The 21,143-nt window shown below is 54.0% G+C and overlaps 32 non-coding genes across 32 annotated transcripts; all 32 read left to right on the top strand.

The window, feature by feature from the left end:
- The first annotated feature begins 2,861 nt into the window (after nt 1-2,861).
- LOC114909943 (U2 spliceosomal RNA) lies at nt 2,862-3,053 on the top strand. Its single transcript, XR_003797494.1, has one exon. It is a non-coding gene; the product is annotated as a U2 spliceosomal RNA (small nuclear RNA).
- A 383-nt stretch (nt 3,054-3,436) lies between these two features.
- Nucleotides 3,437-3,628, top strand: LOC114909944 (U2 spliceosomal RNA). The gene has a single exon (XR_003797495.1). It is a non-coding gene; the product is annotated as a U2 spliceosomal RNA (small nuclear RNA).
- A 383-nt stretch (nt 3,629-4,011) lies between these two features.
- On the top strand, nt 4,012-4,203 carry LOC114909945 (U2 spliceosomal RNA). Its single transcript, XR_003797496.1, has one exon. It is a non-coding gene; the product is annotated as a U2 spliceosomal RNA (small nuclear RNA).
- Nucleotides 4,204-4,588: 385 nt separating this feature from the next.
- Nucleotides 4,589-4,780, top strand: LOC114909891 (U2 spliceosomal RNA). The gene has a single exon (XR_003797445.1). It is a non-coding gene; the product is annotated as a U2 spliceosomal RNA (small nuclear RNA).
- Nucleotides 4,781-5,155: 375 nt separating this feature from the next.
- Nucleotides 5,156-5,347, top strand: LOC114909911 (U2 spliceosomal RNA). Its single transcript, XR_003797465.1, has one exon. It is a non-coding gene; the product is annotated as a U2 spliceosomal RNA (small nuclear RNA).
- Nucleotides 5,348-5,734: 387 nt separating this feature from the next.
- On the top strand, nt 5,735-5,926 carry LOC114909892 (U2 spliceosomal RNA). Its single transcript, XR_003797446.1, has one exon. It is a non-coding gene; the product is annotated as a U2 spliceosomal RNA (small nuclear RNA).
- Nucleotides 5,927-6,296: 370 nt separating this feature from the next.
- On the top strand, nt 6,297-6,488 carry LOC114909946 (U2 spliceosomal RNA). Its single transcript, XR_003797497.1, has one exon. It is a non-coding gene; the product is annotated as a U2 spliceosomal RNA (small nuclear RNA).
- A 375-nt stretch (nt 6,489-6,863) lies between these two features.
- LOC114909948 (U2 spliceosomal RNA) lies at nt 6,864-7,055 on the top strand. Its single transcript, XR_003797498.1, has one exon. It is a non-coding gene; the product is annotated as a U2 spliceosomal RNA (small nuclear RNA).
- A 383-nt stretch (nt 7,056-7,438) lies between these two features.
- Nucleotides 7,439-7,630, top strand: LOC114909949 (U2 spliceosomal RNA). The gene has a single exon (XR_003797499.1). It is a non-coding gene; the product is annotated as a U2 spliceosomal RNA (small nuclear RNA).
- Nucleotides 7,631-8,001: 371 nt separating this feature from the next.
- On the top strand, nt 8,002-8,193 carry LOC114909950 (U2 spliceosomal RNA). The gene has a single exon (XR_003797500.1). It is a non-coding gene; the product is annotated as a U2 spliceosomal RNA (small nuclear RNA).
- Nucleotides 8,194-8,580: 387 nt separating this feature from the next.
- LOC114909951 (U2 spliceosomal RNA) lies at nt 8,581-8,772 on the top strand. The gene has a single exon (XR_003797501.1). It is a non-coding gene; the product is annotated as a U2 spliceosomal RNA (small nuclear RNA).
- A 379-nt stretch (nt 8,773-9,151) lies between these two features.
- LOC114909952 (U2 spliceosomal RNA) lies at nt 9,152-9,343 on the top strand. The gene has a single exon (XR_003797502.1). It is a non-coding gene; the product is annotated as a U2 spliceosomal RNA (small nuclear RNA).
- A 387-nt stretch (nt 9,344-9,730) lies between these two features.
- Nucleotides 9,731-9,922, top strand: LOC114909893 (U2 spliceosomal RNA). Its single transcript, XR_003797447.1, has one exon. It is a non-coding gene; the product is annotated as a U2 spliceosomal RNA (small nuclear RNA).
- Nucleotides 9,923-10,305: 383 nt separating this feature from the next.
- Nucleotides 10,306-10,498, top strand: LOC114909910 (U2 spliceosomal RNA). Its single transcript, XR_003797464.1, has one exon. It is a non-coding gene; the product is annotated as a U2 spliceosomal RNA (small nuclear RNA).
- A 383-nt stretch (nt 10,499-10,881) lies between these two features.
- LOC114909894 (U2 spliceosomal RNA) lies at nt 10,882-11,073 on the top strand. The gene has a single exon (XR_003797448.1). It is a non-coding gene; the product is annotated as a U2 spliceosomal RNA (small nuclear RNA).
- A 382-nt stretch (nt 11,074-11,455) lies between these two features.
- LOC114909895 (U2 spliceosomal RNA) lies at nt 11,456-11,647 on the top strand. The gene has a single exon (XR_003797449.1). It is a non-coding gene; the product is annotated as a U2 spliceosomal RNA (small nuclear RNA).
- A 383-nt stretch (nt 11,648-12,030) lies between these two features.
- On the top strand, nt 12,031-12,222 carry LOC114909953 (U2 spliceosomal RNA). Its single transcript, XR_003797503.1, has one exon. It is a non-coding gene; the product is annotated as a U2 spliceosomal RNA (small nuclear RNA).
- A 383-nt stretch (nt 12,223-12,605) lies between these two features.
- Nucleotides 12,606-12,797, top strand: LOC114909954 (U2 spliceosomal RNA). Its single transcript, XR_003797504.1, has one exon. It is a non-coding gene; the product is annotated as a U2 spliceosomal RNA (small nuclear RNA).
- Nucleotides 12,798-13,184: 387 nt separating this feature from the next.
- LOC114909896 (U2 spliceosomal RNA) lies at nt 13,185-13,376 on the top strand. The gene has a single exon (XR_003797450.1). It is a non-coding gene; the product is annotated as a U2 spliceosomal RNA (small nuclear RNA).
- A 379-nt stretch (nt 13,377-13,755) lies between these two features.
- Nucleotides 13,756-13,947, top strand: LOC114909955 (U2 spliceosomal RNA). Its single transcript, XR_003797505.1, has one exon. It is a non-coding gene; the product is annotated as a U2 spliceosomal RNA (small nuclear RNA).
- Nucleotides 13,948-14,336: 389 nt separating this feature from the next.
- LOC114909897 (U2 spliceosomal RNA) lies at nt 14,337-14,528 on the top strand. The gene has a single exon (XR_003797451.1). It is a non-coding gene; the product is annotated as a U2 spliceosomal RNA (small nuclear RNA).
- Nucleotides 14,529-14,911: 383 nt separating this feature from the next.
- Nucleotides 14,912-15,103, top strand: LOC114909956 (U2 spliceosomal RNA). The gene has a single exon (XR_003797506.1). It is a non-coding gene; the product is annotated as a U2 spliceosomal RNA (small nuclear RNA).
- Nucleotides 15,104-15,478: 375 nt separating this feature from the next.
- Nucleotides 15,479-15,670, top strand: LOC114909957 (U2 spliceosomal RNA). Its single transcript, XR_003797507.1, has one exon. It is a non-coding gene; the product is annotated as a U2 spliceosomal RNA (small nuclear RNA).
- A 383-nt stretch (nt 15,671-16,053) lies between these two features.
- LOC114909958 (U2 spliceosomal RNA) lies at nt 16,054-16,245 on the top strand. The gene has a single exon (XR_003797508.1). It is a non-coding gene; the product is annotated as a U2 spliceosomal RNA (small nuclear RNA).
- A 387-nt stretch (nt 16,246-16,632) lies between these two features.
- Nucleotides 16,633-16,824, top strand: LOC114909959 (U2 spliceosomal RNA). Its single transcript, XR_003797509.1, has one exon. It is a non-coding gene; the product is annotated as a U2 spliceosomal RNA (small nuclear RNA).
- A 381-nt stretch (nt 16,825-17,205) lies between these two features.
- On the top strand, nt 17,206-17,397 carry LOC114909898 (U2 spliceosomal RNA). Its single transcript, XR_003797452.1, has one exon. It is a non-coding gene; the product is annotated as a U2 spliceosomal RNA (small nuclear RNA).
- A 371-nt stretch (nt 17,398-17,768) lies between these two features.
- LOC114909960 (U2 spliceosomal RNA) lies at nt 17,769-17,960 on the top strand. The gene has a single exon (XR_003797510.1). It is a non-coding gene; the product is annotated as a U2 spliceosomal RNA (small nuclear RNA).
- Nucleotides 17,961-18,347: 387 nt separating this feature from the next.
- LOC114909961 (U2 spliceosomal RNA) lies at nt 18,348-18,539 on the top strand. The gene has a single exon (XR_003797511.1). It is a non-coding gene; the product is annotated as a U2 spliceosomal RNA (small nuclear RNA).
- Nucleotides 18,540-18,915: 376 nt separating this feature from the next.
- On the top strand, nt 18,916-19,107 carry LOC114909962 (U2 spliceosomal RNA). The gene has a single exon (XR_003797512.1). It is a non-coding gene; the product is annotated as a U2 spliceosomal RNA (small nuclear RNA).
- A 388-nt stretch (nt 19,108-19,495) lies between these two features.
- Nucleotides 19,496-19,687, top strand: LOC114909899 (U2 spliceosomal RNA). Its single transcript, XR_003797453.1, has one exon. It is a non-coding gene; the product is annotated as a U2 spliceosomal RNA (small nuclear RNA).
- Nucleotides 19,688-20,067: 380 nt separating this feature from the next.
- On the top strand, nt 20,068-20,259 carry LOC114909963 (U2 spliceosomal RNA). Its single transcript, XR_003797513.1, has one exon. It is a non-coding gene; the product is annotated as a U2 spliceosomal RNA (small nuclear RNA).
- A 378-nt stretch (nt 20,260-20,637) lies between these two features.
- Nucleotides 20,638-20,829, top strand: LOC114909964 (U2 spliceosomal RNA). The gene has a single exon (XR_003797514.1). It is a non-coding gene; the product is annotated as a U2 spliceosomal RNA (small nuclear RNA).
- The last annotated feature ends 314 nt before the right edge of the window (nt 20,830-21,143 follow it).

The following is a 21,143-nucleotide window of genomic DNA, read 5'->3' on the forward strand; positions in this document are numbered from 1 at the left end:
AGACCGGCACCCCCAGTGTAGTACTAGAGATCAACCTAGCCTGCCTCCTGGACCTTCTCTTCTTCCTGGTCACTCCCACAAAGTCCCGTAAAATACCCGAGTCAGCAGGTGTGTCCCTCTCCTCCTCGGCCCAGGACCCTTCAGAAGTGCCTAGTGAAGAAGGAGACCGTGCCACACTTGCTCCGGACAACCGCTCTCTTACCTCAGCATCCGCTGCCAATCCCAGCTGCTCCACAGTGCTGCCAGACGAAGGCTGGGCTTCCACACCGTCCCCCATCGGCACCGCCTCTGCCCGCACCACCCCGACATAAGTCGGCTTGCGCTGCGGGCAGCTGCGGGAGAGATGATATTCCCCACCTCATTCGGTACAGCGGCGAGGTCCTATGGAGTCCTTGGCCAGGCGGCCGATCTCCAAACATCGCTGGCTCTTCATTGTCTTACATGATCTCTCGGTGTGTCCCTGACCAAGACACAAATGGCAAGAGGAAGGCTGACCAGAATAAAATAGGTAGTCTCTTGCCTTACCCAAGGTAAAATACGCAGGCGGGTGCCTATAACCCTCCATCCCTACGGGTCGGGACGCAGGCGAATTAAAAAGCGTCTCTGGATAGTCCAGATGCCTAGAAGGTCCCGGTCTTCCTGATGTCCGGGGAAGACATCAGCAAAATCACCCAGGAAGGTCGCCACAATGTCCGCCGACACGAAGGGGTCGAAGACGTGGACAGTCACAACTCTTCTACCTGTCCTCCAGAGTGGCTTAATAGAGTAGGGGAGCAGCTTAGAATGCATTGCGCTCACCCTACACGTCTCAAACACCCTCTGATAACATTTGTCGGTTGCCAGTGTGACATCGAAAAAGGACAATGGCCCATTCCTCTGGGTGCAGACAATATCCTCCGCTGGAAGTCCCAGGAGTCTGAAGACGATATCACAAATGAATATAATATGCGAAATCTGATGATGTTGTGCTGGTCCCTCCAGCGCAAATGGATGGTATTCTTCAATGTCTGAATCCTTCCAGCCGTTGTCTTCGCCACCAATGATGGTCTCATGTTCTCCCCAGGGGCCGCAGAGGTCTTCAAGAAAAACCCTGCTCTGGACAATCTGGTAAAAAACAGTTACGGCGGACAAGCCACTTGAAACCCTTCACCTTAGGCTTGGCAGGCTACCCAAAAATAAAATGAAATACTATGAAGAAGCAGAGCCTCGCCACAAACAGTCCTGAACAAGGCTTGACTCTGCCCCCGCTAAAATGTCCAGTTTTTTTTTTTCTTACGGATCAGAATGGATCACCAAAACTGCCATGCCAGTAATAAAATTCGAAATGAAATAATAAAATCCGTACCACCAACTAATACAAAAACCACATGGCAGAACCTTTAAAACACTAAAAAACCTACCCCAAGGTTTAAAACCAAACATAATAAATGATTAAAAGGAAACTTACCTGGTAACATTCACTGCTCAAGATGGGTGGTCCCCTGGCCTGTTCCCAGGGTGTTACTATACACTTCACCTGCCATTTTTGGGTGATTCCCTTTTCACAACACGTCTCCCCTACTGCTGTTTATAGTGGGATAGGTGAATGATAAAATACATATACAGAATAAAAACACAACATGCACCAACACAAAGAAAAAACTAATCTACACTACACTAAACTAAAAATAATAAATAAGAAAAAATTAATAAATAATTAGTACAAACACACCACACGCGTAGTCTTTTAAAGGTGACTACTTAAAAGTGCAAGAAGTGCTATGAATTATTAAAATAGTGCAATTAAATGAAACGTGCCATAAAAAAATTAGAAACCCTACACCTAACATAAAACACATAACACACCACAAAACACAGCACTTAGATTCACCAAAAATAGGGGTTACGGTGTTATATAAGTGCGAAACGACGTGTGTTACTTACCCCAGGATGGAGGATCTGCAACAAGGCTGTGAGGTCACAGCCAGAAAAGGCCCTTCCACCTCTCTTTGGCTTCTGAGTAACCTCATTGAGTGACAGCTTTCTTCATCCTAAACGTTAGGTCAGCAGGGATTTTATGATACACCCTGGATGCCCAAGTCTACCCCTGTCTGGACCAGCTGGGTTCTTGCGATCCAAAGCATTGTTTAGCCAAGCTAATCATCAGCCACATGTGGGTGGCTGCTGCCTTCTGAATGCCAGGGTCCCATCCCCTCAAGACTTTGCCGTAGGTCAAAACCATGTGCGGATCGATCTTCCTGCACAGGCAAGTCACCAAACAGCAGACCTCCCACACCTGCCTGCAGTCCCAAAAGGAATGTGCGAGAGTCTCGCTCTCGCCACACTGAAGTCGTGAGCAGAGTGGGTGGCTGGTGAATTTGTGCCTGGGCAGGATGACTTCGAGCGGCAACTTGTGGTGTAGGCAACGCTACTTCGAATCTTGCAGATGGTGGACGAGCCTCTTTGGGTGAATCCTGGCCCAAGTGCCCTCCTCAAGCCCCAGAAAAACTGGAGTTCTTATACTTTCGACAAAGGCCTCATGTGCTTAAGGAGGGTCTCTACCTCTGCCTGGTCTTACTCGACTTTAGAAAGTGACTGAAATGGAAGGGCCGTGTCTCGGCATGAGGCACGGTGTAAGACCAGGACTTCACCACCTGGCAGATCAGAAGGGCCAATAAAAGATGGACAAAGGAGGGCTGGGGATGTTCAATCGGAGCTGCCAGTTGAATACATGACTGGGAGACGAGGAGACAATACAGAACAAGAGGAATATCAGACAAATCCATCCCTCCCTCGGCCTTCGAAAGGTAGATCACCGACCATCGCCGGCAATTGCGCAGGCACATGAGGGGGCGGCGCTCCGATGGACCGCCTTTCACGTTATCGCTTCTCGGCCTTTTGGCTAAGATCAAAGTGTAGTTCCTGTTCTTATCAGTTTAATATCTGATACGTCCCCCATCGGGGGACCGCGTATTAAACCGATTTTTGGAATGGGGAGGCGGGCACGGAGCTCGCTCCGGCCGCTCCACGCATCGGCCCGGTATGGCAGTGCCTCCGGGAACGGTGCCTGGTGCCCCCCATGCTTCGGTGTTTAACATCAGATTTGGGAGAAAGAAATAACACGATGGATGGATGGATGGATGCATGGATCGCTTGAGTGAGTCCCCGGTGCCCCGTTGTCCACCGGTTTTTATTTCAATTTTCCTTGATTTCCAAAATTAATCCTCCCGCCCCAACTGTGTTGAAGAAGGTCTTCTCCTAGCGTTTCACCTCTAACGTGACGTATACGCCCCTCTTTCATCTGTCTGTCGGTCACTGGGGATAGAAAGAAGATGTCGGGCAGGGGGTCTACGCAGAGGATCTCGTCGCCTCCCGGAGGAGCATCGCTGGGATGCCGTGTAAACCGACAGTGCAGGCACATGAGGGGGCGGCGCTCCGATGGACCGCCTTTCACGTTATCGCTTCTCGGCCTTTTGGCTAAGATCAAAGTGTAGTTCCTGTTCTTATCAGTTTAATATCTGATACGTCCCCCATCGGGGGACCGCGTATTAAACCGATTTTTGGAATGGGGAGGCGGGCACGGAGCTCGCTCCGGCCGCTCCACGCATCGGCCCGGTATGGCAGTGCCTCCGGGAACGGTGCCTGGTGCCCCCCATGCTTCGGTGTTTAACATCAGATTTGGGAGAAAGAAATAACACGATGGATGGATGGATGGATGCATGGATCGCTTGAGTGAGTCCCCGGTGCCCCGTTGTCCACCGTTTTTTATTTCAATTTTCCTTGATTTCCAAAATTAATCCTCCCGCCCCAACTGTGTTGAAGAAGGTCTTCTCCTAGCGTTTCACCTCTAACGTGACGTATACGCCCCTCTTTCATCTGTCTGTCGGTCACTGGGGAAAGAAAGAAGATGTCGGGCAGGGGGTCTACGCAGGTGATCTCGTTGCGTGCCGGAGAGGCCTTGCTGGGATGCCGTGTAAACCGACAGTGCAGGCACATGAGGGGGCGGCGCTCCGATGGACCGCCTTTCACGTTATCGCTTCTCGGCCTTTTGGCTAAGATCAAAGTGTAGTTCCTGTTCTTATCAGTTTAATATCTGATACGTCCCCCATCGGGGGACCGCGTATTAAACCGATTTTTGGAATGGGGAGGCGGGCACGGAGCTCGCTCCGGCCGCTCCACGCATCGGCCCGGTATGGCAGTGCCTCCGGGAACGGTGCCTGGTGCCCCCCATGCTTCGGTGTTTAACATCAGATTTGGGAGAAAGAAATAACACGATGGATGGATGGATGGATGCATGGATCGCTTGAGTGAGTCCCCGGTGCCCCGTTGTCCACCGTTTTTTATTTCAATTTTCCTTGATTTCCAAAATTAATCCTCCCGCCCCAACTGTGTTGAAGAAGGTCTTCTCCTAGCGTTTCACCTCTAACGTGACGTATACGCCCCTCTTTCATCTGTCTGTCGGTCACTGGGGAAGAAAGAAGATGTCGGGCAGGGGTCTACGCAGAGGATCTCGTCGCCGTGCCGGAGAGGCATCGCTGGGATGCCGCGTAAACCGGCACAGCTGCAGGCACATGAGGGGGCGGCGCTCCGATGGACCGCCTTTCACGTTATCGCTTCTCGGCCTTTTGGCTAAGATCAAAGTGTAGTTCCTGTTCTTATCAGTTTAATATCTGATACGTCCCCCATCGGGGGACCGCGTATTAAACCGATTTTTGGAATGGGGAGGCGGGCACGGAGCTCGCTCCGGCCGCTCCACGCATCGGCCCGGTATGGCAGTGTCTCCGGGAACGGTGCCTGGTGCCCCCCATGCTTCGGTGTTTAACATCAGATTTGGGAGAAAGAAATAACACAATGGATGCATGGATCGCTTGAGTGAGTCCCCGATGCCCCGTTGTCCACCGTTTTTTATTTCAATTTTTCTTGATTTCCAAAATTAATCCTCCCGCCCCAACTGTGTTGAAGAAGGTCTTCTCCTAGCGTTTCACCTCTAACGTGACGTATACGCCCCTCTTTCATCTGTCTGTCGGTCACTGGGGAAAGAAAGAAGATGTCGGGCAGGGGGTCTACGCAGAGTGATCTCGTTGCGTGCCGGAGAGGCATCTGCTGGGATGCCGTGTAAACCGGCACAGTGCAGGCACATGAGGGGGCGGCGCTCCGATGGACCGCCTTTCACGTTATCGCTTCTCGGCCTTTTGGCTAAGATCAAAGTGTAGTTCCTGTTCTTATCAGTTTAATATCCGATACGTCCCCCATCGGGGGACCGCGTATTAAACCGATTTTTGGAATGGGGAGGCGGGCACGGAGCTCGCTCCGGCCGCTCCACGCATCGGCCCGGTATGGCAGTGCCTCCGGGAACGGTGCCTGGTGCCCCCCATGCTTCGATGTTTAATATCAGATTTGGGAGAAAGAAGTAACACGATGGATGGATGGATGGATACATGGATCGCTTGAGTGAGTCCCCGGTGCCCCGTTGTCCACCGGTTTTTATTTCAATTTTCCTTGATTTCCAAAATTAATTCTCCCGCCCCAACTGTGTTGAAGAAGGTCTTCTCCTAGCGTTTCACCTCTAACGTGACGTATACGCCCCTCTTTCATCTGTCTGTCGGTCACTGGGGATAGAAAGAAGATGTCGGGCAGGGGCTCTACGCAGAGGATCTCGTCGCCTCCCGGAGGAGCATCGCTGGGATGCCGCGTAACCGCGGCAACAGCGCAGGCACATGAGGGGGCGGCGCTCCGATGGACCGCCTTTCACGTTATCGCTTCTCGGCCTTTTGGCTAAGATCAAAGTGTAGTTCCTGTTCTTATCAGTTTAATATCTGATACGTCCCCCATCGGGGGACCGCGTATTAAACCGATTTTTGGAATGGGGAGGCGGGCACGGAGCTCGCTCCGGCCGCTCCACGCATCGGCCCGGTATGGCAGTGTCTCCGGGAACGGTGCCTGGTGCCCCCCATGCTTCGGTGTTTAACATCAGATTTGGGAGAAAGAAATAACACAATGGATGCATGGATCGCTTGAGTGAGTCCCCGGTGCCCCGTTGTCCACCGTTTTTTATTTCAATTTTCCTTGATTTCCAAAATTAATCCTCCCGCCCCAACTGTGTTGAAGAAGGTCTTCTCCTAGCGTTTCACCTCTAACGTGACGTATACGCCCCACTTTCATCTGTCTGTCGGTCACTGGGGAAAGAAAGAAGATGTCGGGCAGGGGTCTACGCAGGTGATCTCGTTGCGTGCCCGAGAGGCCTTGCTGGGATGCCGTGTAAACCGACAGTGCAGGCACATGAGGGGGCGGCGCTCCGATGGACCGCCTTTCACGTTATCGCTTCTCGGCCTTTTGGCTAAGATCAAAGTGTAGTTCCTGTTCTTATCAGTTTAATATCTGATACGTCCCCCATCGGGGGACCGCGTATTAAACCGATTTTTGGAATGGGGAGGCGGGCACGGAGCTCGCTCCGGCCGCTCCACGCATCGGCCCGGTATGGCAGTGCCTCCGGGAACGGTGCCTGGTGCCCCCCATGCTTCGGTGTTTAACATCAGATTTGGGAGAAAGAAATAACACAATGGATGCATGGATCGCTTGAGTGAGTCCCCGGTGCCCCGTTGTCCACCGTTTTTTATTTCAATTTTCCTTGATTTCCAAAATTAATTCTCCCGCCCCAACTGTGTTGAAGAAGGTCTTCTCCTAGCGTTTCACCTCTAATGTGACGTATACGCCCCTCTTTCATCTGTCTGTCGGTCACTGGGGATAGAAAGAAGACGTCGGGCAGGGGGTCTACGCAGAGGATCTCGTCGCCTCCCGGAGGAGCATCGCTGGGATGCCGCGTAACCGCGGCAACAGCGCAGGCACATGAGGGGGCGGCGCTCCGATGGACCGCCTTTCACGTTATCGCTTCTCGGCCTTTTGGCTAAGATCAAAGTGTAGTTCCTGTTCTTATCAGTTTAATATCTGATACGTCCCCCATCGGGGGACCGCGTATTAAACCGATTTTTGGAATGGGGAGGCGGGCACGGAGCTCGCTCCGGCCGCTCCACGCATCGGCCCGGTATGGCAGTGCCTCCGGGAACGGTGCCTGGTGCCCCCCATGCTTCGGTGTTTAACATCAGATTTGGGAGAAAGAAATAACACGATGGATGGATGGATGCATGGATCGCTTGAGTGAGTCCCCGGTGCCCCGTTGTCCACCGTTTTTATTTCAATTTTCCTTGATTTCCAAAATTAATTCCTCCCGCCCCAACTGTGTTGAAGAAGGTCTTCTCCTAGCGTTTCACCTCTAATGTGACGTATACGCCCCTCTTTCATCTGTCTGTCGGTCACTGGGGATAGAAAGAAGACGTCGGGCAGGGGGTCTACGCAGAGGATCTCGTCGCCTCCCGGAGGAGCATCGCTGGGATGCCGCGTAACCGCGGCAACAGCGCAGGCACATGAGGGGGCGGCGCTCCGATGGACCGCCTTTCACGTTATCGCTTCTCGGCCTTTTGGCTAAGATCAAAGTGTAGTTCCTGTTCTTATCAGTTTAATATCTGATACGTCCCCCATCGGGGGACCGCGTATTAAACCGATTTTTGGAATGGGGAGGCGGGCACGGAGCTCGCTCCGGCCGCTCCACGCATCGGCCCGGTATGGCAGTGCCTCCGGGAACGGTGCCTGGTGCCCCCCATGCTTCGGTGTTTAACATCAGATTTGGGAGAAAGAAATAACACAATGGATGCATGGATCGCTTGAGTGAGTCCCCGGTGCCCCGTTGTCCACCGTTTTTTATTTCAATTTTCCTTGATTTCCAAAATTAATCCTCCCGCCCCAACTGTGTTGAAGAAGGTCTTCTCCTAGCGTTTCACCTCTAACGTGACGTATACGCCCCACTTTCATCTGTCTGTCGGTCACTGGGGAAAGAAAGAAGATGTCGGGCAGGGGGTCTACGCAGGTGATCTCGTTGCGTGCCGGAGAGGCCTTGCTGGGATGCCGTGTAAACCGACAGTGCAGGCACATGAGGGGGCGGCGCTCCGATGGACCGCCTTTCACGTTATCGCTTCTCGGCCTTTTGGCTAAGATCAAAGTGTAGTTCCTGTTCTTATCAGTTTAATATCTGATACGTCCCCCATCGGGGGACCGCGTATTAAACCGATTTTTGGAATGGGGAGGCGGGCACGGAGCTCGCTCCGGCCGCTCCACGCATCGGCCCGGTATGGCAGTGCCTCCGGGAACGGTGCCTGGTGCCCCCCATGCTTCGGTGTTTAACATCAGATTTGGGAGAAAGAAGTAACACGATGGATGGATGGATGGATGCATGGATCGCTTGAGTGAGTCCCCGGTGCCCCGTTGTCCACCGTTTTTTATTTCAATTTTCCTTGATTTCCAAAATTAATCCTCCCGCCCCAACTGTGTTGAAGAAGGTCTTCTCCTAGCGTTTCACCTCTAACGTGACGTATACGCCCCTCTTTCATCTGTCTGTCGGTCACTGGGGATAGAAAGAAGATGTCGGGCAGGGGCTCTACGCAGAGGATCTCGTCGCCTCCCGGAGGAGCATCGCTGGGATGCCGCGTAACCGCGGCAACAGCGCAGGCACATGAGGGGGCGGCGCTCCGATGGACCGCCTTTCACGTTATCGCTTCTCGGCCTTTTGGCTAAGATCAAAGTGTAGTTCCTGTTCTTATCAGTTTAATATCTGATACGTCCCCCATCGGGGGACCGCGTATTAAACCGATTTTTGGAATGGGGAGGCGGGCACGGAGCTCGCTCCGGCCGCTCCACGCATCGGCCCGGTATGGCAGTGCCTCCGGGAACGGTGCCTGGTGCCCCCCATGCTTCGGTGTTTAACATCAGATTTGGGAGAAAGAAATAACACGATGGATGGATGGATGCATGGATCGCTTGAGTGAGTCCCCGGTGCCCCGTTGTCCACCGTTTTTTATTTCAATTTTCCTTGATTTCCAAAATTAATCCTCCCGCCCCAACTGTGTTGAAGAAGGTCTTCTCCTAGCGTTTCACCTCTAACGTGACGTATACGCCCCTCTTTCATCTGTCTGTCGGTCACTGGGGAAAGAAAGAAGATGTCGGGCAGGGGGTCTACGCAGGTGATCTCGTTGCGTGCCGGAGAGGCCTTGCTGGGATGCCGTGTAAACCGACAGTGCAGGCACATGAGGGGGCGGCGCTCCGATGGACCGCCTTTCACGTTATCGCTTCTCGGCCTTTTGGCTAAGATCAAAGTGTAGTTCCTGTTCTTATCAGTTTAATATCTGATACGTCCCCCATCGGGGGACCGCGTATTAAACCGATTTTTGGAATGGGGAGGCGGGCACGGAGCTCGCTCCGGCCGCTCCACGCATCGGCCCGGTATGGCAGTGCCTCCGGGAACGGTGCCTGGTGCCCCCCATGCTTCGGTGTTTAACATCAGATTTGGGAGAAAGAAGTAACACGATGGATGGATGGATGGATGCATGGATCGCTTGAGTGAGTCCCCGGTGCCCTGTTATCCACCGTTTATTATTTCAATTTTCCTTGATTTCCAAAATTAATCCTCCCGCCCCAACTGTGTTGAAGAAGGTCTTCTCCTAGCGTTTCACCTCTAACGTGACGTATACGCCCCTCTTTCATCTGTCTGTCGGTCACTGGGGAAAGAAAGAAGATGTCGGGCAGGGGTTCTACGCAGAGGATCTCGTCGCCTCGCGGAGGAGCATCGCTGGGATGCCGCGTAACCGCGGCAACAGCGCAGGCACATGAGGGGGCGGCGCTCCGATGGACCGCCTTTCACGTTATCGCTTCTCGGCCTTTTGGCTAAGATCAAAGTGTAGTTCCTGTTCTTATCAGTTTAATATCTGATACGTCCCCCATCGGGGGACCGCGTATTAAACCGATTTTTGGAATGGGGAGGCGGGCACGGAGCTCGCTCCGGCCGCTCCACGCATCGGCCCGGTATGGCAGTGTCTCCGGGAACGGTGCCTGGTGCCCCCCATGCTTCGGTGTTTAACATCAGATTTGGGAGAAAGAAATAACACGATGGATGCATGGATGCATGGATCGCTTGAGTGAGTCCCCGGTGCCCCGTTGTCCACCGTTTTTTATTTCAATTTTCCTTGATTTCCAAAATTAATCCTCCCGCCCCAACTGTGTTGAAGAAGGTCTTCTCCTAGCGTTTCACCTCTAACGTGACGTATACGCCCCTCTTTCATCTGTCTGTCGGTCACTGGGGATAGAAAGAAGATGTCGGGCAGGGGCTCTACGCAGAGGATCTCGTCGCCTCCCGGAGGAGCATCGCTGGGATGCCGCGTAACCGCGGCAACAGCGCAGGCACATGAGGGGGCGGCGCTCCGATGGACCGCCTTTCACGTTATCGCTTCTCGGCCTTTTGGCTAAGATCAAAGTGTAGTTCCTGTTCTTATCAGTTTAATATCTGATACGTCCCCCATCGGGGGACCGCGTATTAAACCGATTTTTGGAATGGGGAGGCGGGCACGGAGCTCGCTCCGGCCGCTCCACGCATCGGCCCGGTATGGCAGTGTCCTCCGGGAACGGTGCCTGGTGCCCCCCATGCTTCGGTGTTTAACATCAGATTTGGGAGAAAGAAATAACACGATGGATGGATGGATGCATGGATCGCTTGAGTGAGTCCCCGGTGCCCCGTTGTCCACCGTTTTTTATTTCAATTTTCCTTGATTTCCAAAATTAATCCTCCCGCCCCAACTGTGTTGAAGAAGGTCTTCTCCTAGCGTTTCACCTCTAACGTGACGTATACGCCCCTCTTTCATCTGTCTGTCGGTCACTGGGGAAAGAAAGAAGATGTCGGGCAGGGGGTCTACGCAGAGGATCTCGTCGCCTCCCGGAGGAGCATCGCTGGGATGCCGCGTAACCGCGGCAACAGCGCAGGCACATGAGGGGGCGGCGCTCCGATGGACCGCCTTTCACGTTATCGCTTCTCGGCCTTTTGGCTAAGATCAAAGTGTAGTTCCTGTTCTTATCAGTTTAATATCTGATACGTCCCCCATCGGGGGACCGCGTATTAAACCGATTTTTGGAATGGGGAGGCGGGCACGGAGCTCGCTCCGGCCGCTCCACGCATCGGCCCGGTATGGCAGTGTCTCCGGGAACGGTGCCTGGTGCCCCCCATGCTTCGGTGTTTAACATCAGATTTGGGAGAAAGAAATAACACGATGGATGGATGGATGCATGGATCGCTTGAGTGAGTCCCCGGTGCCCCGTTGTCCACCGTTTTTTATTTCAATTTTCCTTGATTTCCAAAATTAATCCTCCCGCCCCAACTGTGTTGAAGAAGGTCTTCTCCTAGCGTTTCACCTCTAACGTGACGTATACGCCCCTCTTTCATCTGTCTGTCGGTCACTGCGGATAGAAAGAAGATGTCGGGCAGGGGTCTACGCAGAGGATCTCGTCGCCTCCCGGAGGAGCATCGCTGGGATGCCGCGTAACCGCGGCAACAGCGCAGGCACATGAGGGGGCGGCGCTCCGATGGACCGCCTTTCACGTTATCGCTTCTCGGCCTTTTGGCTAAGATCAAAGTGTAGTTCCTGTTCTTATCAGTTTAATATCTGATACGTCCCCCATCGGGGGACCGCGTATTAAACCGATTTTTGGAATGGGGAGGCGGGCACGGAGCTCGCTCCGGCCGCTCCACGCATCGGCCCGGTATGGCAGTGTCTCCGGGAACGGTGCCTGGTGCCCCCCATGCTTCGGTGTTTAACATCAGATTTGGGAGAAAGAAATAACACGATGGATGGATGGATGCATGGATCGCTTGAGTGAGTCCCCGGTGCCCCGTTGTCCACCGTTTTTTATTTCAATTTTCCTTGATTTCCAAAATTAATCCTCCCGCCCCAACTGTGTTGAAGAAGGTCTTCTCCTAGCGTTTCACCTCTAACGTGACGTATACGCCCCTCTTTCATCTGTCTGTCGGTCACTGGGGATAGAAAGAAGATGTCGGGCAGGGGCTCTACGCAGAGGATCTCGTCGCCTCCCGGAGGAGCATCGCTGGGATGCCGCGTAACCGCGGCAACAGCGCAGGCACATGAGGGGGCGGCGCTCCGATGGACCGCCTTTCACGTTATCGCTTCTCGGCCTTTTGGCTAAGATCAAAGTGTAGTTCCTGTTCTTATCAGTTTAATATCTGATACGTCCCCCATCGGGGGACCGCGTATTAAACCGATTTTTGGAATGGGGAGGCGGGCACGGAGCTCGCTCCGGCCGCTCCACGCATCGGCCCGGTATGGCAGTGCCTCCGGGAACGGTGCCTGGTGCCCCCCATGCTTCGGTGTTTAACATCAGATTTGGGAGAAAGAAGTAACACGATGGATGGATGGATGCATGGATCGCTTGAGTGAGTCCCCGGTGCCCCGTTGTCCACCGTTTTTTATTTCAATTTTCCTTGATTTCCAAAATTAATTCTCCCGCCCCAACTGTGTTGAAGAAGGTCTTCTCCTAGCGTTTCACCTCTAACGTGACGTATACGCCCCTCTTTCATCTGTCTGTCGGTCACTGGGGATAGAAAGAAGATGTCGGGCAGGGGCTCTACGCAGAGGATCTCGTCGCCTCCCGGAGGAGCATCGCTGGGATGCCGCGTAACCGCGGCAACAGCGCAGGCACATGAGGGGGCGGCGCTCCGATGGACCGCCTTTCACGTTATCGCTTCTCGGCCTTTTGGCTAAGATCAAAGTGTAGTTCCTGTTCTTATCAGTTTAATATCTGATACGTCCCCCATCGGGGGACCGCGTATTAAACCGATTTTTGGAATGGGGAGGCGGGCACGGAGCTCGCTCCGGCCGCTCCACGCATCGGCCCGGTATGGCAGTGCCTCCGGGAACGGTGCCTGGTGCCCCCCATGCTTCGGTGTTTAACATCAGATTTGGGAGAAAGAAATAACACGATGGATGGATGGATGGATACATGGATCGCTTGAGTGAGTCCCCGGTGCCCCGTTGTCCACCGGTTTTTATTTCAATTTTCCTTGATTTCCAAAATTTATTCTCCCGCCCCAACTGTGTTGAAGAAGGTCTTCTCCTAGCGTTTCACCTCTAACGTGACGTATACGCCCCTCTTTCATCTGTCTGTCGGTCACTGCGGAAGGAAAGAAGATGTCGGGCAGGGGCTCTACGCAGAGGATCTCGTCGCCTCCCGGAGGAGCATCGCTGGGATGCCGCGTAACCGCGGCAACAGCGCAGGCACATGAGGGGGCGGCGCTCCGATGGACCGCCTTTCACGTTATCGCTTCTCGGCCTTTTGGCTAAGATCAAAGTGTAGTTCCTGTTCTTATCAGTTTAATATCTGATACGTCCCCCATCGGGGGACCGCGTATTAAACCGATTTTTGGAATGGGGAGGCGGGCACGGAGCTCGCTCCGGCCGCTCCACGCATCGGCCCGGTATGGCAGTGTCTCCGGGAACGGTGCCTGGTGCCCCCCATGCTTCGGTGTTTAACATCAGATTTGGGAGAAAGAAATAACACGATGGATGGATGCATGGATCGCTTGAGTGAGTCCCCGGTGCCCCGTTGTCCACCGTTTTTTATTTCAATTTTCCTTGATTTCCAAAATTAATTCTCCCGCCCCAACTGTGTTGAAGAAGGTCTTCTCCTAGCGTTTCACCTCTAACGTGACGTATACGCCCCTCTTTCATCTGTCTGTCGGTCACTGGGGATAGAAAGAAGATGTCGGGCAGGGGGTCTACGCAGAGGATCTCGTCGCCTCCCGGAGGAGCATCGCTGGGATGCCGCGTAACCGCGGCAACAGCGCAGGCACATGAGGGGGCGGCGCTCCGATGGACCGCCTTTCACGTTATCGCTTCTCGGCCTTTTGGCTAAGATCAAAGTGTAGTTCCTGTTCTTATCAGTTTAATATCTGATACGTCCCCCATCGGGGGACCGCGTATTAAACCGATTTTTGGAATGGGGAGGCGGGCACGGAGCTCGCTCCGGCCGCTCCACGCATCGGCCCGGTATGGCAGTGCCTCCGGGAACGGTGCCTGGTGCCCCCCATGCTTCGGTGTTTAACATCAGATTTGGGAGAAAGAAATAACACGATGGATGCATGGATGGATGGATGCATGGATCGCTTGAGTGAGTCCCCGGTGCCCCGTTGTCCACCGTTTTTATTTCAATTTTCCTTGATTTCCAAAATTAATTCTCCCGCCCCAACTGTGTTGAAGAAGGTCTTCTCCTAGCGTTTCACCTCTAACGTGACGTATACGCCCCTCTTTCATCTGTCTGTCGGTCACTGGGGATAGAAAGAAGATGTCGGGCAGGGGTCTACGCAGAGGATCTCGTCGCCTCCCGGAGGAGCATCGCTGGGATGCCGCGTAACCGCGGCAACAGCGCAGGCACATGAGGGGGCGGCGCTCCGATGGACCGCCTTTCACGTTATCGCTTCTCGGCCTTTTGGCTAAGATCAAAGTGTAGTTCCTGTTCTTATCAGTTTAATATCTGATACGTCCCCCATCGGGGGACCGCGTATTAAACCGATTTTTGGAATGGGGAGGCGGGCACGGAGCTCGCTCCGGCCGCTCCACGCATCGGCCCGGTATGGCAGTGTCTCCGGGAACGGTGCCTGGTGCCCCCCATGCTTCGGTGTTTAACATCAGATTTGGGAGAAAGAAATAACACGATGGATGGATGGATGCATGGATCGCTTGAGTGAGTCCCCGGTGCCCCGTTGTCCACCGTTTTTTATTTCAATTTTCCTTGATTTCCAAAATTAATCCTCCCGCCCCAACTGTGTTGAAGAAGGTCTTCTCCTAGCGTTTCACCTCTAACGTGACGTATACGCCCCTCTTTCATCTGTCTGTCGGTCACTGGGGATAGAAAGAAGATGTCGGGCAGGGGCTCTACGCAGAGGATCTCGTCGCCTCCCGGAGGAGCATCGCTGGGATGCCGCGTAACCGCGGCAACAGCGCAGGCACATGAGGGGGCGGCGCTCCGATGGACCGCCTTTCACGTTATCGCTTCTCGGCCTTTTGGCTAAGATCAAAGTGTAGTTCCTGTTCTTATCAGTTTAATATCTGATACGTCCCCCATCGGGGGACCGCGTATTAAACCGATTTTTGGAATGGGGAGGCGGGCACGGAGCTCGCTCCGGCCGCTCCACGCATCGGCCCGGTATGGCAGTGCCTCCGGGAACGGTGCCTGGTGCCCCCCATGCTTCGGTGTTTAACATCAGATTTGGGAGAAAGAAATAACACGATGGATGGATGCATGGATCGCTTGAGTGAGTCCCCGGTGCCCCGTTGTCCACCGTTTTTTATTTCAATTTTCCTTGATTTCCAAAATTAATCCTCCCGCCCCAACTGTGTTGAAGAAGGTCTTCTCCTAGCGTTTCACCTCTAACGTGACGTATACGCCCCTCTTTCATCTGTCTGTCGGTCACTGGGGAAAGAAAGAAGATGTCGGGCAGGGGGTCTACGCAGGTGATCTCGTTGCGTGCCGGAGAGGCCTTGCTGGGATGCCGTGTAAACCGACAGTGCAGGCACATGAGGGGGCGGCGCTCCGATGGACCGCCTTTCACGTTATCGCTTCTCGGCCTTTTGGCTAAGATCAAAGTGTAGTTCCTGTTCTTATCAGTTTAATATCTGATACGTCCCCCATCGGGGGACCGCGTATTAAACCGATTTTTGGAATGGGGAGGCGGGCACGGAGCTCGCTCCGGCCGCTCCACGCATCGGCCCGGTATGGCAGTGCCTCCGGGAACGGTGCCTGGTGCCCCCCATGCTTCGGTGTTTAACATCAGATTTGGGAGAAAGAAATAACACGATGGATGGATGGATGCATGGATCGCTTGAGTGAGTCCCCGGTGCCCCGTTGTCCACCGTTTTTTATTTCAATTTTCCTTGATTTCCAAAATTAATCCTCCCGCCCCAACTGTGTTGAAGAAGGTCTTCTCCTAGCGTTTCACCTCTAACGTGACGTATACGCCCCTCTTTCATCTGTCTGTCGGTCACTGGGGATAGAAAGAAGATGTCGGGCAGGGGCTCTACGCAGAGGATCTCGTCGCCTCCCGGAGGAGCATCGCTGGGATGCCGCGTAACCGCGGCAACAGCGCAGGCACATGAGGGGGCGGCGCTCCGATGGACCGCCTTTCACGTTATCGCTTCTCGGCCTTTTGGCTAAGATCAAAGTGTAGTTCCTGTTCTTATCAGTTTAATATCTGATACGTCCCCCATCGGGGGACCGCGTATTAAACCGATTTTTGGAATGGGGAGGCGGGCACGGAGCTCGCTCCGGCCGCTCCACGCATCGGCCCGGTATGGCAGTGCCTCCGGGAACGGTGCCTGGTGCCCCCCATGCTTCGGTGTTTAACATCAGATTTGGGAGAAAGAAATAACACGATGGATGGATGGATGGATGCATGGATCGCTTGAGTGAGTCCCCGGTGCCCCGTTGTCCACCGTTTTTTATTTCAATTTTCCTTGATTTCCAAAATTAATCCTCCCGCCCCAACTGTGTTGAAGAAGGTCTTCTCCTAGCGTTTCACCTCTAACGTGACGTATACGCCCCTCTTTCATCTGTCTGTCGGTCACTGGGGATAGAAAGAAGATGTCGGGCAGGGGCTCTACGCAGAGGATCTCGTCGCCTCCCGGAGGAGCATCGCTGGGATGCCGCGTAACCGCGGCAACAGCGCAGGCACATGAGGGGGCGGCGCTCCGATGGACCGCCTTTCACGTTATCGCTTCTCGGCCTTTTGGCTAAGATCAAAGTGTAGTTCCTGTTCTTATCAGTTTAATATCTGATACGTCCCCCATCGGGGGACCGCGTATTAAACCGATTTTTGGAATGGGGAGGCGGGCACGGAGCTCGCTCCGGCCGCTCCACGCATCGGCCCGGTATGGCAGTGCCTCCGGGAACGGTGCCTGGTGCCCCCCATGCTTCGGTGTTTAACATCAGATTTGGGAGAAAGAAATAACACGATGGATGGATGGATGCATGGATCGCTTGAGTGAGTCCCCGGTGCCCCGTTGTCCACCGTTTTTTATTTCAATTTTCCTTGATTTCCAAAATTAATCCTCCAGCCCCAACTGTGTTGAAGAAGGTCTTCTCCTAGCGTTTCACCTCTAACGTGACGTATACGCCCCTCTTTCATCTGTCTGTCGGTCACTGGGGAAAGAAAGAAGATGTCGGGCAGGGGTCTACGCAGAGTGATCTCGTTGCGTGCCGGAGAGGCCTTGCTGGGATGCCGTGTAAACCGGCACAGTGCAGGCACATGAGGGGGCGGCGCTCCGATGGACCGCCTTTCACGTTATCGCTTCTCGGCCTTTTGGCTAAGATCAAAGTGTAGTTCCTGTTCTTATCAGTTTAATATCTGATACGTCCCCCATCGGGGGACCGCGTATTAAACCGATTTTTGGAATGGGGAGGCGGGCACGGAGCTCGCTCCGGCCGCTCCACGCATCGGCCCGGTATGGCAGTGTCTCCGGGAACGGTGCCTGGTGCCCCCCATGCTTCGGTGTTTAACATCAGATTTGGGAGAAAGAAATAACACGATCGATCGATCGCTTGAGTGAGTCCCCGGTGCCCCGTTGTCCACCGTTTTTTATTTCAATTTTCCTTGATTTCCAAAATTAATCCTCCCGCCCCAACTGTGTTGAAGAAGGTCTTCTCCTAGCGTTTCACCTCTAACGTGACGTATACGCCCCTCTTTCATCTGTCTGTCGGTCACTGCGGAAGGAAAGAAGATGTCGGGCAGGGGGTCTACGCAGAGGATCTCGTCGCCTCCCGGAGGAGCATCGCTGGGATGCCGCGTAACCGCGGCAACAGCGCAGGCACATGAGGGGGCGGCGCTCCGATGGACCGCCTTTCACGTTATCGCTTCTCGGCCTTTTGGCTAAGATCAAAGTGTAGTTCCTGTTCTTATCAGTTTAATATCTGATACGTCCCCCATCGGGGGACCGCGTATTAAACCGATTTTTGGAATGGGGAGGCGGGCACGGAGCTCGCTCCGGCCGCTCCACGCATCGGCCCGGTATGGCAGTGCCTCCGGGAACGGTGCCTGGTGCCCCCCATGCTTCGGTGTTTAACATCAGATTTGGGAGAAAGAAATAACACGATGGATGGATGGATGGATGCATGGATCGCTTGAGTGAGTCCCCGGTGCCCCGTTGTCCACCGTTTTTTATTTCAATTTTCCTTGATTTCCAAAATTAATTCTCCCGCCCCAACTGTGTTGAAGAAGGTCTTCTCCTAGCGTTTCACCTCTAACGTGACGTATACGCCCCTCTTTCATCTGTCTGTCGGTCACTGGGGATAGAAAGAAGATGTCGGGCAGGGGCTCTACGCAGAGGATCTCGTCGCCTCCCGGAGGAGCATCGCTGGGATGCCGCGTTACCGCGGCAACAGCGCAGGCACATGAGGGGGCGGCGCTCCGATGGACCGCCTTTCACGTTATCGCTTCTCGGCCTTTTGGCTAAGATCAAAGTGTAGTTCCTGTTCTTATCAGTTTAATATCTGATACGTCCCCCATCGGGGGACCGCGTATTAAACCGATTTTTGGAATGGGGAGGCGGGCACGGAGCTCGCTCCGGCCGCTCCACGCATCGGCCCGGTATGGCAGTGCCTCCGGGAACGGTGCCTGGTGCCCCCCATGCTTCGGTGTTTAACATCAGATTTGGGAGAAAGAAATAACACGATGGATGGATGCATGGATCGCTTGAGTGAGTCCCCGGTGCCCCGTTGTCCACCGTTTTTTATTTCAATTTTCCTTGATTTCCAAAATTAATCCTCCCGCCCCAACTGTGTTGAAGAAGGTCTTCTCCTAGCGTTTCACCTCTAACGTGACGTATACGCCCCTCTTTCATCTGTCTGTCGGTCACTGGGGAAAGAAAGAAGATGTCGGGCAGGGGTCTACGCAGAGTGATCTCGTGCGCTGCCGGAGGAGGCATCGCTGGGATGCCGTGTAACCGGACAGTGCAGGCACATGAGGGGGCGGCGCTCCGATGGACCGCCTTTCACGTTATCGCTTCTCGGCCTTTTGGCTAAGATCAAAGTGTAGTTCCTGTTCTTATCAGTTTAATATCTGATACGTCCCCCATCGGGGGACCGCGTATTAAACCGATTTTTGGAATGGGGAGGCGGGCACGGAGCTCGCTCCGGCCGCTCCACGCATCGGCCCGGTATGGCAGTGCCTCCGGGAACGGTGCCTGGTGCCCCCCATGCTTCGGTGTTTAACATCAGATTTGGGAGAAAGAAAGTAACACGATGGATGGATGGATGGATGCATGGATCGCTTGAGTGAGTCCCCGGTGCCCCGTTGTCCACCGTTTTTTATTTCAATTTTCCTTGATTTCCAAAATTTATTCTCCCGCCCCAACTGTGTTGAAGAAGGTCTTCTCCTAGCGTTTCACCTCTAACGTGACGTATATGCCCCTCTTTCATCTGTCTGTCGGTCACTGCGGAAGGAAAGAAGATGTCGGGCAGGGGCTCTACGCAGAGGATCTCGTCGCCTCCCGGAGGAGCATCGCTGGGATGCCGCGTAACCGCGGCAACAGCGCAGGCACATGAGGGGGCGGCGCTCCGATGGACCGCCTTTCACGTTATCGCTTCTCGGCCTTTTGGCTAAGATCAAAGTGTAGTTCCTGTTCTTATCAGTTTAATATCTGATACGTCCCCCATCGGGGGACCGCGTATTAAACCGATTTTTGGAATGGGGAGGCGGGCACGGAGCTCGCTCCGGCCGCTCCACGCATCGGCCCGGTATGGCAGTGTCTCCGGGAACGGTGCCTGGTGCCCCCATTGCTTCGGTGTTTAACATCAGATTTGGGAGAAAAAAATAACACGATGGATGGATGGATGCATGGATCGCTTGAGTGAGTCCCCGGTGCCCCGTTGTCCACCGTTTTTTATTTCAATTTTCCTTGATTTCCAAAATTAATCCTCCCGCCCCAACTGTGTTGAAGAAGGTCTTCTCCTAGCGTTTCACCTCTAACGTGACGTATACGCCCCTCTTTCATCTGTCTGTCGGTCACTGGGGAAGAAAGAAGATGTCGGGCAGGGGTCTACGCAGAGGATCTCGTCGCCGTGCCGGAGGAGCATCGCTGGGATGCCGCGTAACCGGCACAGCTGCAGGCACATGAGGGGGCGGCGCTCCGATGGACCGCCTTTCACGTTATCGCTTCTCGGCCTTTTGGCTAAGATCAAAGTGTAGTTCCTGTTCTTATCAGTTTAATATCTGATACGTCCCCCATCGGGGGACCGCGTATTAAACCGATTTTTGGAATGGGGAGGCGGGCACGGAGCTCGCTCCGGCCGCTCCACGCATCGGCCCGGTATGGCAGTGCCTCCGGGAACGGTGCCTGGTGCCCCCCATGCTTCGGTGTTTAACATCAGATTTGGGAGAAAGAAATAACACGATGGATGGATGCATGGATCGCTTGAGTGAGTCCCCGGTGCCCCGTTGTCCACCGTTTTTTATTTCAATTTTCCTTGATTTCCAAAATTAATCCTCCAGCCCCAACTGTGTTGAAGAAGGTCTTCTCCTAGCGTTTCACCTCTAACGTGACGTATACGCCCCTCTTTCATCTGTCTGTCGGTCACTGCGGAGGAAAGAAGATGTCGGGCAGGGGGTCTACGCAGAGGATCTCGTCGCCTCCCGGAGGAGCATCGCTGGGATGCCGCGTAACCGCGGCAACAGCGCAGGCACATGAGGGGGCGGCGCTCCGATGGACCGCCTTTCACGTTATCGCTTCTCGGCCTTTTGGCTAAGATCAAAGTGTAGTTCCTGTTCTTATCAGTTTAATATCTGATACGTCCCCCATCGGGGGACCGCGTATTAAACCGATTTTTGGAATGGGGAGGCGGGCACGGAGCTCGCTCCGGCCGCTCCACGCATCGGCCCGGTATGGCAGTGCCTCCGGGAACGGTGCCTGGTGCCCCCCATGCTTCGGGTGTTTAACATCAGATTTGGGAGAAAGAAGTAACACGATGGATGGATGCATGGATCGCTTGAGTGAGTCCCCGGTGCCCGTTGTCCACCGTTTTATTTCAATTTCCTTGATTTCCAAAATTAATTCTCCCGCCCCAACTGTGTTGAAGAAGGTCTTTCCTAGCGTTTCACTCTAACGTGACGTATACCCCTCTTTCATCTGTCTGTCGGTCACTGGGGATAGAAAGAAGATGTCGGGCAGGGGCTCTACGCAGAGGATCTCGTCGCCTCCGGAGGAGCATCGCTGGGATGCGCGTTACCG

This window comes from Scleropages formosus, chromosome 2 (assembly GCF_900964775.1).
Source record: "Scleropages formosus chromosome 2, fSclFor1.1, whole genome shotgun sequence".
NCBI lineage: Eukaryota > Metazoa > Chordata > Actinopteri > Osteoglossiformes > Osteoglossidae > Scleropages > Scleropages formosus.